Below are 15,174 nucleotides of genomic sequence, written 5' to 3'. Positions count from 1 at the left end.
ACAAAAACATGGAAGGATGAGAGAGAGAGAACTTGAAAGGTCGCCTACAAAATATAAAGGTATTTTTGATAAAACAAAAAACCATGAATAGGGCCCCGTATAGACTGTGGCCACAAATGAGGCAAGGAGGAATGACTTGATGAAATTCACATGTACCCGAAAGAGTGCATCCTAGACACATTTAAACCGTGTATTGGGAATATCTCTCAATAACAAGTATAGATTTGACTAGTTGCTAATTTGCTGGAAAAACTTTAGCTGTTGGGGACCAACAGCATATGCGGTTGAGAGAATTTCTGGGAATGCCACATTACCATGAGAATGAGTAAATTAGTAATTACATATTAATTTATTTTTACTAAAATCTATAGCATGGACATGAATAGGTGAATTGCCCAGAATGTGTCCAACCTAGAAATTGTCTTAACAGCCTATGCTGTTGGGCCCTAATAGCCAAAGTTAACCCTAATTTGCTTGGCATTGACATGGAATGGATTCCCGCAACCACCTTTTGGGAAAATATTCGAACTTTGAACTATAGAAATTGTAAATTAAAGAACAAAAAGGGATCGGATCCAATAGGCATACCATAGGAAGTGCATTAAGTGATCACTTTATGATGTAGGGGTATCTGACCAACTTGCAGATCTTGATACATGGCGTCGATCGGATGCATCTTGGCCATCCTGTGGATTCTGATGCGTGGCTCGGCTGGATGCATCTTAACCATCCATCATAAACCACTAACAACCACCACTACCTGCTCCCAACTATCCTTCTTCTAAGGAAACTCTGGCTATAAAAGGGGCCCTCACATTGAGGTAAGGACACAGACTTAAGCTCTAAGTTTCCTCTCTTATTTGACCCGACCTCTCACAACCCTCGATTAATTTGACCATCAGAGTCTTTGCTCCTGGGATAACTCTTGGGGCCTCTTATATCTTTTTTCTCTCAGCATGATTGGACTCGTCGGCCTCAAACACCAAAAATTACGTTGTTGTCATCGACTCCATATTTGGCAGCAACAATTGGCGTCATCTATGGGAACGCCTTTAAAACTTTCCCTTAAGAAAAACAAATTTGAACTAATCAACTAATATCTCCTAAATGGTTGACAAGCAAGACCCCATTCCTAACATTCAGAACTTAGTCATGATCAACCAGTTTGATGTGGCGTTGAATAGGTTGGTAAACCTGGCCCAACAGTTGGACAATATAAGGCGTCTAACAAGAGGCCACCCACAGGGTCCCCCTCGGAAGCCACGAACAGCACGTGTTGCGTGAATCAACAAATCTAATGAGAATGTTGCGTGAATCCAAAGCAGTAATAACCAAATTCTTCTTCACGTGAAAAGTTCTTACTAAGGAAATCCTTAATCTCAGGGAAGGGCGGTCTCCCATGGACACATTTACCGACAGGTGTGAACTTCAATGGATTCAAATATTTCTGGATCTCTTCTTCTGTAAATAAGTAGCGGGTTCACCCAAACGTAGAGATAGGGCTTTCTCAGTAATCACGATCTTTTCTGGTTTAATTGGAATTAAAAGACTAGTGGATTTCAGCAAGGATGTATAAGCCAGTGCTAGGGTTCCCATCTACCTCTTAGGTGATTACGTACTTGGAGCTTCAAAAGCTCTCCATGTGCTAGTTGATTTAAATTTTTCTATTTTGTTTTTTTATGTTACTTGTTAAGAAAAATGCTTCTTATTTATCATGTTTATTTTTGTTCAATATAACAAACATATAATATTAGAGATGTATACAATTTTTTTGACAACTTTTTATCTATTTTTTATTATATAATTATGACATCATGTTTTAACCTATTTGAAATTAAAGAGAAAACAACTTCATTTTTGTGAAATTTTAAATATTCTATTCCATTTTTGGGAAAACAATCTCATTTCCATAAACAATTATTATTTATATATCACACTTATCCTTGTTTAATATGACATTTAGCATTTGAGAGATGTTAAAAATTTCTATATTTTTGTTTTTGTAATTCTATCTATTTTTTATTTTATATTATTTGGTCTGGATCGTTAGGATGGAAGTTGTTTAGGTTGGTCCAAGTTTGTATTCAACCTAAGCCCAACCCTTACATTGGGCCTAATTCATATTAAATTTGATGCACTCAGGTCAGACTGAATCCTACACATGGATTGATGTCAAATCACAGGCATGATGTAATTTATAGGTGGCTGCAAAAAAAATTCTAACACGCATTGCAGTCAAAAAATCCCAAAAATTTTATTCCAATAGCCTTCGAATTCACAACAGAAACACGGAAGGATGTCAAGAGAGAGACGTATAGAAAGAGAACTTTATCTAACCTTCTTTCCTTACCTTTTTCCCTACCAATGACAGCATATAAGTTGTCTTCCTCAACCCTTCATCCCCAATCCCAATAAGGACTGTTTGAAACTTTCAATAACTCAGCATCACACTAATCAACATTGTAAGTACGTGTAATTAATACTTAGAGAAGTTTTTGACAATTGTCCCTTAAAACCACTTTTGATAATTGTAAGAATATTTATCAAATGTTCATTGAATTATATTGTGCCTTCTCATTCTAATATATAGCATTCACTTTCAAAGTGTACAAATTATATTAAAATTTAGGGAAAATTCCTTATCAGTACCTTGTACTTTGGTTAGAGTGATAATTTGATCTCCGAACTTTAAAATGCAATAATCCAGTATCTGAACTTTCAAAATGTGACAATTCAGTACCTGTCGTTAATCAGTCCATTAATTTGTTGTTAAGTATCATTTGAAAAGTCAAAAATGTCCTTCAAATGCCATCTAATTCTCTTTATCAACCATCCAAATATTGACAAAAAAATAAACAACCCCAAATACTAGCTTTTCTATTCAAAAAAGTTGGTGGCTATTTAGAAGAATCTAAAATTTGGGACTATTCATTTTATTGTCAATGTTTGGATGGTTGATAAAGAGAATTAGATGGCATTTTTAGAGTATTTTTTACTTTTCAAATATCACATAATGTTTGATTAATGGACTGATTAAGGCGGGAACTGGATTATCACATTTTGAAAGTTCGGATAATGAATTATCACATTTTAAAGTTCGAGTAACAAATTATCACTCGAACCAAAGTACAGGATACAGATCAGGAATTTTCCTAAAATTTATGAGTAGATTGGACAATAAACCCCCCCCCCCCCTTTTTTTATCTCTAGTATATGTTATTACTAGAGACCCAACAAACCTTCCTTTAACGGCCGAACAATGCCACCAAGCAAAGCTATCAAATCCAAATGGCCTCTACTACGAGTACTGCTCCGCTGCGCTATAATGGCTATAGGAAATATAGGCGGTCCTCTGCTAATGAGGCTCTATTATCTTCACCGAGGCAATCGTAGATGTCTCTCATGTTCATTACAGAGCGCTGGGTTTCCCATCCTTCTGATCCCACTCTCCCTCCTCTACTTACACCATCGGCGGCGTCGCGGCGTCTCACCCTCCGAGTTCTTCATCGAACCCAAGTTGTTAGTGTCCAGCGCTGTGCTTGGCCTCTTGCTGGGTCTCGACAACTTCATGTACGCACTCGGCTTATCTTACATTCCTGTATCAACTTCTGCTCTTCTGTTCGCAACTCAGCTTGCCTTCGCTGGTGGGTTTGCGAGGCTGATAGTAAAGCAGAGGTTCACGCCTTATTCAATTAATTCCGTGGTGTTGATGATTCTTGGGTCGATCACGCTTGGGATTCGCAGCGGCGGAGACTGGCCGGCCGGGGTCTCCGACGGTGAGTATCTCTCCGGTTTCTTCTTGACATTGGGGAGTGCGTTGCTGGTTGGGTTCATCTTGCCTTGTATTGAGTTTGCGTATTCGAAGGCGAGTCGAGCTGTGGATTTCGCAGCAGTGATGCAGTTTCAGTTCAATATGGGCTTGTTTGCAACCATCTTGCCGCCATGGGGATGCTGATAAACAAGGATTTCCAGGTGACCAAACTGAAACACGAACACAACTGATAGCTCTTTTCTCTTGCTCTCTTTTATTGATACGCCTTCCCCAAAATGCCCTTCACCCATTTTATTCATTATTTGTTGTTAGTAACACACTCTTATTATATAAAACTTTATAAATAATAATTAATATGAAAATATTATTTAAGTATTAATAATATTCTTATAATTATTTCGAATATTTATTAAAATAATGATAATAATTATAACTATTAAAATAATAATAATTTATAACTATTATTTTCAGTTATATTATTATTTAATTACTTAATTATTTATTATTATAATAAATATTATTTTAAATTATCTAATTATTTAACTATTGTGAGACAGACCGTGGATATATTCAAGGGTAAAGATGCAAAAACATGCCGATGTGTCCAATAAGGATTATGATAACTCATACATAGAATTAACGCCTCGTGGTGCATTAACAAGCAAAACAACGTAACCTAAAGCCGAAGAGTGACTTACTGAGGCCTTGCGAGAGTCGTCATCAATAGGGCTGTGAATTTTGACCTAATCCATCTGACCCATACCCGCCCATTTTAAATTCACCCATATCCACCCATTTGAGTAGTGGATCAAGATAGGTCAAATAACCTATTAGGGTCAAGTGAAAGATGGTTTGGTCAGTGTGGATCAGGACAGGAGTAAGCATGGGTTACTACACTTCTTGTTTAGGCCTTAGGTTTAAAATCAGAAAACCGAATATAACCCTCTGCGTCACCCTCTCCACCTCCACTCTCTCTTTCTCGACTCCTCTGCCTCCGTCTCTCCGTCTCCAGCCCTTCTCCAGTAGTCAGAGATGTTATCTCCGACCATGCATTTATATTTGCAATGGGTGTCGCTGTTGACTTCAACTTACGAGTTACGTATCAAGTTGTAAATCTTCAAGTTGCAAATGAAGTTTGCAAAGACCGTCGCGACAGAACCCCCATTAAATAGCTAATCAAGTTGCATATCTCCAATTTCTAGCCGCTGCTCTTGGATCTAATGAGAGTGAAAATGGGTTGGTTCTTCAAGTTGGAGAACTAAAAAACCAAAAAGACTCTTCTTCATCTTCTTCCCAAGTTTCTCTTTTCTGAATGAAATTAATCACAAGATATGAATGATGAGATTTGGATTCTTATCTAATTATCTAGTTATCTTACAAGTTAATTATATCTTCTCTTTTTAATAAAACTCCTCGGATTTCCAATCTTTCTTTTATGTGTAAATGGTGATGTTCCCCAGTTTAATGGTGGAGCTAACACCATGAGACATCCTATGAGTCATAGGATCAATTAAGCTATAATCTGGTATTTTTATATATTGGTAATTAACTACAAATTTATGTGGGAGATCAACGATTCAAGCTCCAAAATTTTCTACATTATGTCTTACAACAATGGGTTTTCACCTCACATGTTCAAAAAGCAACCTCCCAATTTTGCATTTTCTACATTCTTTTGCAAAAGTTTCTGTATTTTTGCATTTTTTTTCTAAATTTTTACAATCTACATTTTCTATAATTTTCTACAATGATCTTTTAATTTATACGTTTAAGCATTTTTCTCTAGAATTTTCCATTTTCTTATTTTTGGTTGAAATATATATATTTTTATCATTTGATTTGTTTTATGCATTTTTTATCATTCAATGTATTTTCTATGATTTTTTACTTTTTTAGTTATATATTATCTTTTATCATTTTCTGTATTTTTTGGCATCAGCTGAAATATATAATTTTCTTTTGATTTTTTTACCATTTTTATGTATTTTATGCAATTTCTTACTTTTGGTTGAAATATATGTCTTTAATTTTTTTATTATTTCCTAAGTTTTTTTATGCAATTTCTGATGTTTTACACGAAACATATATTTTTTACCATTTTTTGTGTTTTAATGTTTTTTATTTTTTATTTGAAAATTTTGATTTTTTTTGTTGTTTTATTGAAATATATAATTTTATGTTTTTATGCAATTAGAATAGAGAAAAGAGGGTTTAATTTGAGTTAGAGGGTCGAATGGGTGGGTTAGGGTCAAAGTGGATTGTGACCCACTTTGACCTACTAACATGGGTAGCAAATGGGTTAGTATGGGTGGGTTGGTACTCAACCCACACCCAACCCACCCATTTTCCACCCCTACTCATCAACACGAGGCCAAACTAGCTCAAGGTTTTAAAAGCTGACTTGGAAATGGAATCGTTCTACCTACTGGTTTTTGGGTTAGCGGTTCGACCATCTAGGTCAAACGGTTCGGACGATTTGCTATTAGGGAAAATATTTTATGAGTTATGAGATTTGAGAAAGGAGAGAAAGTAATGTTGTTTGTTGAGAAAGAAAAAATGAAAGAAGAAAAGAAAGCAAGCAAGGAGAGGAAAAAAGAAAAGAAGAGAAAGGAAAAGGAGGGAAGGAGGGAAGAAGAAGGAAGAGGAGGGTGGTTCGACGCTCACCGGCGGCAACAGACTCTGAGTTCTCAGATCTTCTTCTTCTTCTTCTTCTTCTTCTTCTTTAGATCTGAGACACAAATTCTCTCCTACAATTGCGAACCGTTGTTTGAGTCAAACGAGTCAACCATTTGACTATCCAGGTCAGCGGTTTTTTGACAAAGTCAATAGTTTTTGACCCAGGAACAAGTTAGGGCTGAAATGAAATTGATTGTTTGGACAGTTTCCGGGTCGAATGGTCTGACCATCCGAGTTAACGACCATTCAAAAACATTGAACTAGCTAGCTTGATATCATGAATCAAGCCTCACAAGCTAGATTAATTTGACCTTGCAAGGCTAGACTTATTCAACCTTGTAATTCAAGAATGCTAGACTAGCTTAACCTCACGAGGCATATCAAAACCTATTACCTCTCAAGATCGGCAGGAGCACAGAGTAGAGTGCGGAGGTTGCTTTGAAGGTGTTAGACACCATGATTTTTAAAACCAAACCGGTCATGGGTCCGGTTATCGGTTCAAATGGTCCGACCGTTCGACCCGAATGACCAACCCATTTTGACAAAAAAAAAATTTAAAATTTGAAAAATGGTTAACCAACCAGTTCAGCGGTTTGCTGACCAAAATCAACGGTTTTGGGAAAAAACAAAACCGATCAGGTGGCCGGTTCCTGGTTTTTTTCGATTTGACCGTTCAGTCCGGTCCGATTTTAAAAACCATGTTAGGCACACTATTAGTGCCCCAAGGAAACCATAATCGGTTGTACCAAGATTGTGATCTAACGATCCTATAGTCCCGAGAGAAATGTTTACTGAAAGAAAAAATGGATTAGATTTGTTCCTAGACATTACCTAAGCTGAAGAATATTCCAAAATTCTTGCTTCATGCAATCAAAGTAACTTGTCTCATTAGTTCTATAAATACGGAAGCCATCTTCTGAAGGGGATCCGAATTCATTCTGTTCCTAGCTAAGTCACATTCACTCTTCACTGGTGACATCTTTTGATAATAATAATAATAATAATAATAATAATAATAATAATAATAATAATAATAATAATAAAATTATTATAATAATTATTATTAGTATTATTTTATCATTATTTATTATTTTATTATTTTTGTTTTTAATGTTAATTTATTCTAAAAAATGATGATTAATATCGATTTATTAATGTTTATTATAGTTAACATAAGTATCCATTCTCATAATCAATTATGGGGTTAAATTATACAATTCAACATTCAACATTTATGTTTGGGACGGGATCTAGTAGGCACAATTTAAGTAAGCCGTTAAATGGATATTTGATAAATATTTTGACAACTATAAAAAATGAGTTTTAATATTTTTCAAGCGCTAAAACTGACCATATTAATAATTGAAAATGAAACTCAAGATGCAGACCTAGACCCTATGTAAAAGGGTCAGATCGGATGTTGGGGTTGACCTGAACCATTCATAACCTTAAAAATCAGAATAAATATTGCATGATATATGATAATTTCAATCTACTGAATTGCCCACTTATTTTATTTGTGGGGCTTCTTTCAACAACTTCAACAGAAATGTCAGCATGCCATCATTATAGGACTGTCAATAGGTTGGGTCTAATTCGGAATAGGGTTTAACAATTTCAAAAAAAAAATATTAATTAGGAGAAAATCATAAAAAAAAAATTATCCTGATTGAGATAATCGGGTCTGACCAAATTAGATTTAATTGTACTCATATCTATTATTACAATACATTTCACCATGTACCGTAAACATCTCATCATGAACAATAAATAACATACGAGTATAAAAGTTGTTTCTGATTAGACCTGTTTATGTGCCGGGCCTGTTTATGTGCCGGGCCGAACTTTTATTCTTCATAAATAAGATTTTGTTAGGCCTGAGTCCGAGCCTGGCCTGACCAATGGGACTATAAGTTGAGCCGAGCTCGGCCTTAATAAAAAGCTCGAAACCAGGGTCTGAGCCCAAAGCCCAACCTAACATAAAGATGGTTGTCGGTGCTGAGTTCGCATTGAGGTGTTAGCCTAAGTTCACCAGAGAAAATAACGAGAAAAAGAAGGTTGCAGCTGCTAGCCTACGTTCGTTGGAGATCGCCAAAAAAGAAAAATGATTGAGAGGGAACAAGGAACTGAGAATGAGAAGTGAGAACTGCTGGTCCGTTTGTTAGGGAAGAAAACACTTGAGAAGACGTGAACAGAGAGGGAAGGGGAAAAGTCAGGCTCGGGTAGGGTTTTGAGAGTTTAAAATGATGACTGTTCACTACCATCGCCGGTGCCTGAGTTCGCATTTGAGATTCTGAGAGAGAAGTGAGAAGAGAACGAGAGAGAGAGAGAGAGAGAGATATGACTCATCGCTGGTCCGCTGGATTTCACTGGTTGCGCTAGTGAGTGTTCGTCGATTCTGTCTACCTGAGAGTGTGAGATTGTGACTATGAAAACTAAGAGAGAACTGAGGTTCGGCGGCTAAGACTAAGAGAAAGAGATGATTGAGAAGAGAGGGGTTAGGATATTTAGGGCTAGGGTTTTTGGTTTAACCTATAGGTCGGGCCGGGCCAGCCCGTCGGACTACCCGGCCCATGAACAAATCTATCTCTGATGTCCCTGCACCCATCCAGGTTCCTATGGTGAACCAAAACCAAAATTTTTAACATTAAAAAAAAACAAATTTTAATTTTCCAATTGACTGATAGTAACCCACAAGGAAGAGTGATCTTGATTCTTGGGCTTGGATTAGCGCTAGTATAGAGGACTTAACTAAGGCTGAGCTAATGAGCTTTGCCCGGCCTGGACTCTTAGCCCAAAATCGTAGGCATGGCCCACCTATATTTTTCAAAGGGGCCTAGCCTATACATATGTTCACATCCTCGGTATAGAAAACCAATAGAAATCTGCCACATCAGCCTGCTCTTTCTATTTCAAAATTAAAGTAACATTTTTAAATGATGTGGCAGATTGCTATTTACAAAAAACTTTTGTACTAAGGGTATAGAGGATGTGATTTCTTTGGGATTCATGGGCTTGTAAGGAATAAAGGACTCCAACTTTTACAAAAAAGTGCACGAGGCTCCCGTAAATACAAAAGTTCAGATCTGTTACTGGTAAAAGAACCCTATTCACACTTCATTATAGACTGTATATTTTCATGTTATTATTCATGGGAAGATGTTTCCAATGTACAGTTATAATATCATGTGGGTAGGAGATCTGAATTCTCAATACTGGGTATGGGGAGGGGCAAATATACAGTCTTATTAAGCCGTTTCAAAGATTTGAACACTGACTGTTGTGCAAAAGATCCCAACTTTTCTCAATAGAGACTTCTCTGGAGGAACCCAAATTTCCTACTCACTTTTCCTACCCACTGTCTACCCGCTGTGAATTGCAGTCACACATCTCTGCGGATAGAGAGTGGGTAAAAAAAGTGAGTAGGAAATCCGTTTGTCTCTAGAGGATGCAAAACTCATAGAAACATTATTCAAATAAGGAATGTCAAATGCAGCCTAAAATAACTTATAAACGCCTAAAATAACTTAGAGCATTCTATACCTCGTAGGAGGATCGCAAACTAACCACTTGGACTAACGCACCTTCGGTCAGGGAAGCAAAAGTCCAATTGAGAAGTAATTGATTTTGTGAGAACCACTCACGGTAAGTTGGAGTGATCTTTGTTATCTGGATCAGAGATTTCCTTTGGTGGTGCTGCAACAGTGCCATGGACGATCCCTATCAAATAGTTTGTATACAAGACCAGCAAGAACTGTGCCCTAACTTAGAGTTGGTTTGGTTTAGAGTTGGAATCGGAATCAGAATGGTCTATTACCAGGTCTGTTTGGTTCAGATAGGAATTAATTAGAATGAGAATTTGAATCAGTTAGAATAGGATTTCATTCCCAAGGGAGGGGAATTCCACCAAGAATGAGAGAGAGATTCTCATTCCGCCCAATCAACCAGTTGGAATTGAAAAGACCCATTCCAATTCCGATTCCAAACCCCTATTCCCAGGAAGCAAACTGGCCCTTAATCGGTAGCTAGTGAGTGACATTAGAACCGAGAGTGGATCGATCACTCGTAAGGGTAATGGTATGGCTCTGATACCAACTTAAAGAATGCAAGACACAAGAAACACATTAGAGAATTAATTAAGAATAAATACTAGTCCTCTAGTGTGCATAATTGTGTGTCAAAACTCCTCCAAGAGCTAGAGCTAGAGCTTGCATGGGGATGGGGTTACGACGTTGCTAATGGTTTGAAGAATGAATTGATTTGCAGGAAATTCCAAGAGAGGCAAGGGAGTAAGAGCTTGGACATGGAATGTATTACTTTGTGCTGTCTGCAAGCGCCATAGTTTGGCAGTTATCTTTAATAGGACTTTTAGGCCTAATCTTCTGCACTACCTCTCTCTTCACTGGGATCTACGGTGCAGTTCTCCTTCCTTTAGCAGAGATCGGGGCTGTCATCGCCTACCATGAGAAGTTCACCGGAGAGAAGGGGATTGCTTTGGCTCTTTGCCTTTGGGGCTTCACCTCTTACTTCTATGGGGAGTACAGGAAGAGTAAGGTGGAGAGAAGCATGACAATTGATGACCAATCGCCTCAGCCATGAATTGCCAGAATGCATGACTAAGTTAATATATATGATTTTATCCTAGAATTCAATAACTTTAAAGATCACATTCTTTCCATTATGACTGGAGATTTGATGATTTTGTTATTTTTTTCAATAAAGGCTTTGTTTGTTTGTAATGCAAATTTTAACTGGAGAGAAATTTTGCACTTGGTTTAGTTTTTCATTTATTTGCTTGTAATATGTACTATTACCTGATACAATCACTGACAATGCGAATATGTATGGCAAAAACTGATGCAAAATTTTCACCACCTTTATCCTTTCGGGTCCTCTGGAAATCACACTATCTTGCTTTCTATACCTCACTCTCAAAGCAAATAACCCTCCTATCCCCATACTCTTTCCCATAAGATGGGGCTACTTCATTCATTTGGCTTCCCAATATTTTACTTCTCAGACATAGTCAAATATAAAGCAAAACTAAACCAGAATTTACACCGACTCCTATAAATTCACACAACAAAAAAAACTTCTTTTTCTTTTTTGGTCAAACCAAAGGAAAAAAAAAAGGAATATTTGACTTCTATTGCTATAGAATATAGACCATGGTTTCAATGTTGAGCCCAGATCACGTCCCAATAAAACACGTTCTAACCCTCAACTGTCATGATCTTACACTGCACATCACATATATGATGGGTCCCAGTCTCATGATGAGATATCCGGTGTTAGATCAAGTTGGTGGTGTGAAACTAACTCCCCTTTTTAAGTAAGGAATCATGCAAGTAATGGTGGGACTATTATGTGAAACTAGCTAACTCCCTTTTTCAACTATATTGGTGGTGTTTTAATGAGCAAAATTAGTAGAACAATTGAGAAGTGAGAGAATTGCCCCAATTGGACCAACTGATGGTGGCTAGGTGGTAAGTTCTCTGGCATGGGATCAAATCAGTTTGCCACAAAGGAGGGGTGTATGGCTATGGGGGATAATGGGTCCCTCTAGGGGTGATCATGGGCTGGGCCGGCAGCCCGGGGTTCTGGGCCTGAAATACAAGCCCTAGCCCAGGTATATATGGGCCCAAGTTGAGTCGGGCCTGATTTCGGGCCAATGTCACTTATGTATAAAACATTACATATCTATATATTAAATGGCATAACATGCATATAAACTTATTTTATAAATTATATAATATAAAATGACATAATATATAAATTATACATATTATGTTATAATATTTATATATAAAATATATAATATAATGTAAAATAACATGTATACATATGTATACATTATACACAAAATGTGTAAGTTTAAATATATGTGGGTTGGGCCGGGCCTGAGTCGGGCTTGAAGTATTAAGCCCAACACTGGCTCTAAAATTTGCGGGCCTGATGTGGGCCTGGGCCTGCTGGGCCTGAACACAAAACCCAGGCCCAAGCCCGAAATTTCCAGGCTAGGCTTGTGCTGGCCAAGCCAAGCTGAAATGATCACCCCTAGTCTCCCCTCCAACCGGTTGGGGTTTGGGTTGGCTTAAGTTAGCTTTTAACACTACTGCTTCGGGCATAGGTCCATTCAAAATTTTGGCACAAGCCCAAGCTGGACCTGCCCAAATTACATCCTTACCCCTAGTTCCTCCTAGTTAGGGTTTGGGTTGGCTCGAGTTAGCTTTTCATACTGCTTCTCCCATTGGTGTCACTGCAGGATGTCTAGAAGGCTTCACTTTTGGTGAGCTCAGGAAATAAGGCTATGTTTGATTTGATGGAAAAGGTAGGAAAACCTGTACAAGATTTGTAAAGGTTTCCCTACCTTCCTTTACTTTTTCCTTCAAACCAAACATAGGAAGAATTAAATTTTTAAGTTAGGGTTTGAACTGTAGAGGGCTAGTTGGGTAGATGATAATTAATTAACCATGCAAGTAAGCCTGCTAATGGAGTCGCTATGCTCAAATTATTTTGGATTTGGATGATAATTTACATAATAGGATTCAATTTGGATTTTAGAACTTTCAATTTCCATCTTTTTAATAATCAAAATAGATGCAGATTCAACCACATCCCATCAATTCAATTAACATAGGAGTCCCATCAAATTTTATAAAATACATGTCATATATATATATATAATGTGTGTGTGAGAGAACATGTTATTATACATATACGCATGTACTTTTATGATGTGCATGGAAAATCAAAACAGGTATATGCTTTATATAATTATATAAGCTTTATCTATACGTTTGCCTTGCATTTTGTGCCCATCATAAAAGTTAAATCCAAATGTTATATATCATATATAGGATTAACAATTGCACATATAATCATACACTAGTAATTAATAAAAAAAAGTAGTTTTATATTTATATAAATTATTCTATATTTACAAATTAATTAAAAGAAATAACTTTTATAATTTTTTAATTCTTTTTATTTTAAAATTAACGAATCAGGCTTGGATTTGATCGAAGTCCGACCCAAGATCTCATAGGATCTTATCTGATTCGACACCTCTAAATCAGATCAGATTTCGGATCCTATCCAGATTTAAATTTTAAATAATTAGATCCAATTCGGATGTGGCTAAATACAATGAGAGTCAACCCAATCGCAGCTCTACATCTACGTGACCTCTTACTCTTCTTTTTTTTATTTATATGATTCCTAGAATAGATGATTTGGCATTTCAATCACATAGAGCCATGTGGTGAGTCCCAGCCATTTTATGACACCCTGGCGCCACGTGAAGACAGGTCGTACCTGATTAGACCGACCTAAGCCGATCAATCCGAATTGGACCTCAACCAACGAGAAACTGGCAGATCACGACAGGATGGAACACATCATCTTGGAGAAGCAAGCCGATGACTTCGAATACCGACTTGTCCTCCCCAACCTGGGCAACTGCCAACCTGTGTGGTTAGTTGACCTACCGACTTGTCCCCACCTACCTGATGCTGACGGTGATGATCCTGGTTCTGTCCGATTCGAAAGAAGCCAGATGAGGAGGGTCATCACAATGCCAGTACGACTTTCCCTGAAGATAACGGGCCAATAAGGCCTATGGCTCCCAAATATCTCGGACAGGTCACTTGGGCCCTGATGTCTATATAAAGGGACTTTCAAATCTTCACAAGGTACGCACAATTACGTGTAAACTCTCTCTCTTACTTTCTGAATCTCTCTATTTTCTTGCTCTCTAGTTTGGAGTGCCTATCCCCCAGGCACTCTGATCCTCTATCTCCTGCAAACCGGTTTACCAACCTCAGCATCCATATATCTGGCTTGTCCTCCAACAGGGAAATTGGGCAATTGAAGCTACTAAAAATACTTTCACGGGTAAGTCATTTTCTTTGTTCAATGTAAGCATATTTGGTGTTCCTAGTTCTTTCACCAAGCATTATTTATAGGCTTTCTGTGTGAGGTCTCCATTGCAAAGTTAGAAGCGGGTGCATGAAAGTCCTCCCAGACGAACACAGAGGCATGAAATGAGAATTACAAGGGGCATTGGATGTTGAGTATTCAGCCACTCCTATCAGTGTTGTAGGACTTGGATAGGAGTATAGGACCGGACGGTTGGACTGAGAAGTCCAGGATATTGTACAATACGTTGCATTACATATCGACACTTTGAACTTTGATCATTTCAAAATCATGTCCCAATTTCTAAAATTCTCTAAAAATTCTTTTTTTTTTTCTAACTTTTTGTTATACCAATATTTTGATTCTTGGACCTTGGTCGTGTTTGGTTTGAAAGAGAGTAAGAGAGGAAAAAAAAAAATTTGAAGGAAACTTCTCAAAAAATTTCACAAATTTTATGAAGCATTTACCCTCAACTTTCTGTTTCTCTTGTTGTCTATCAAACCAAACATAGCCTATACATGGTCCTAGAATGCATATATTCTTTGACATGTTATGAGGATCTAAATCCGTTTCTCCCAACTGGATGTGGATATAAATTTTGGCTGGATCAAATTCAGATCTGACCTGTTTCATAAACATTAAAAATATTTTATGCTATGATTCCATGGTTTAAACATACATATGAACAAGTGTATCGGATGTTTCAATACTTCTTAACTTCTTTTTTTGTGTTTTTTTTCTTTTTTTTTAGGTGGTCAGTTTTAGACTTTTAGGCTTCCCTACCCCCTGAAAGCGACCAATTCCAA

General features: G+C 37.2%; 2 long non-coding RNA genes across 2 annotated transcripts; both read left to right on the top strand.

Moving 5' to 3' along the window:
- Positions 1 to 3,257: 3,257 nt before the first annotated feature.
- On the top strand, positions 3,258 to 11,234 carry LOC148847625 (uncharacterized). Its single transcript, XR_016101392.1, has 2 exons — positions 3,258 to 3,972; positions 10,715 to 11,234. It is a non-coding gene; the product is annotated as an uncharacterized LOC148847625 (long non-coding RNA).
- Positions 11,235 to 14,148: 2,914 nt separating this feature from the next.
- Positions 14,149 to 14,660, top strand: LOC148847624 (uncharacterized). The gene is made up of 2 exons (XR_016100756.1): positions 14,149 to 14,344; positions 14,416 to 14,660. It is a non-coding gene; the product is annotated as an uncharacterized LOC148847624 (long non-coding RNA).
- The last annotated feature ends 514 nt before the right edge of the window (positions 14,661 to 15,174 follow it).

Source organism: Nelumbo lutea, chromosome 6 (assembly GCF_056320005.1).
Source record: "Nelumbo lutea isolate HS-2025 chromosome 6, American lotus-T2T, whole genome shotgun sequence".
In the NCBI taxonomy this organism is placed as follows: domain Eukaryota; kingdom Viridiplantae; phylum Streptophyta; class Magnoliopsida; order Proteales; family Nelumbonaceae; genus Nelumbo; species Nelumbo lutea.
Note: the sequence above shows the minus strand (reverse complement) of the source record. Positions and strands in the feature narration are given on the sequence as shown.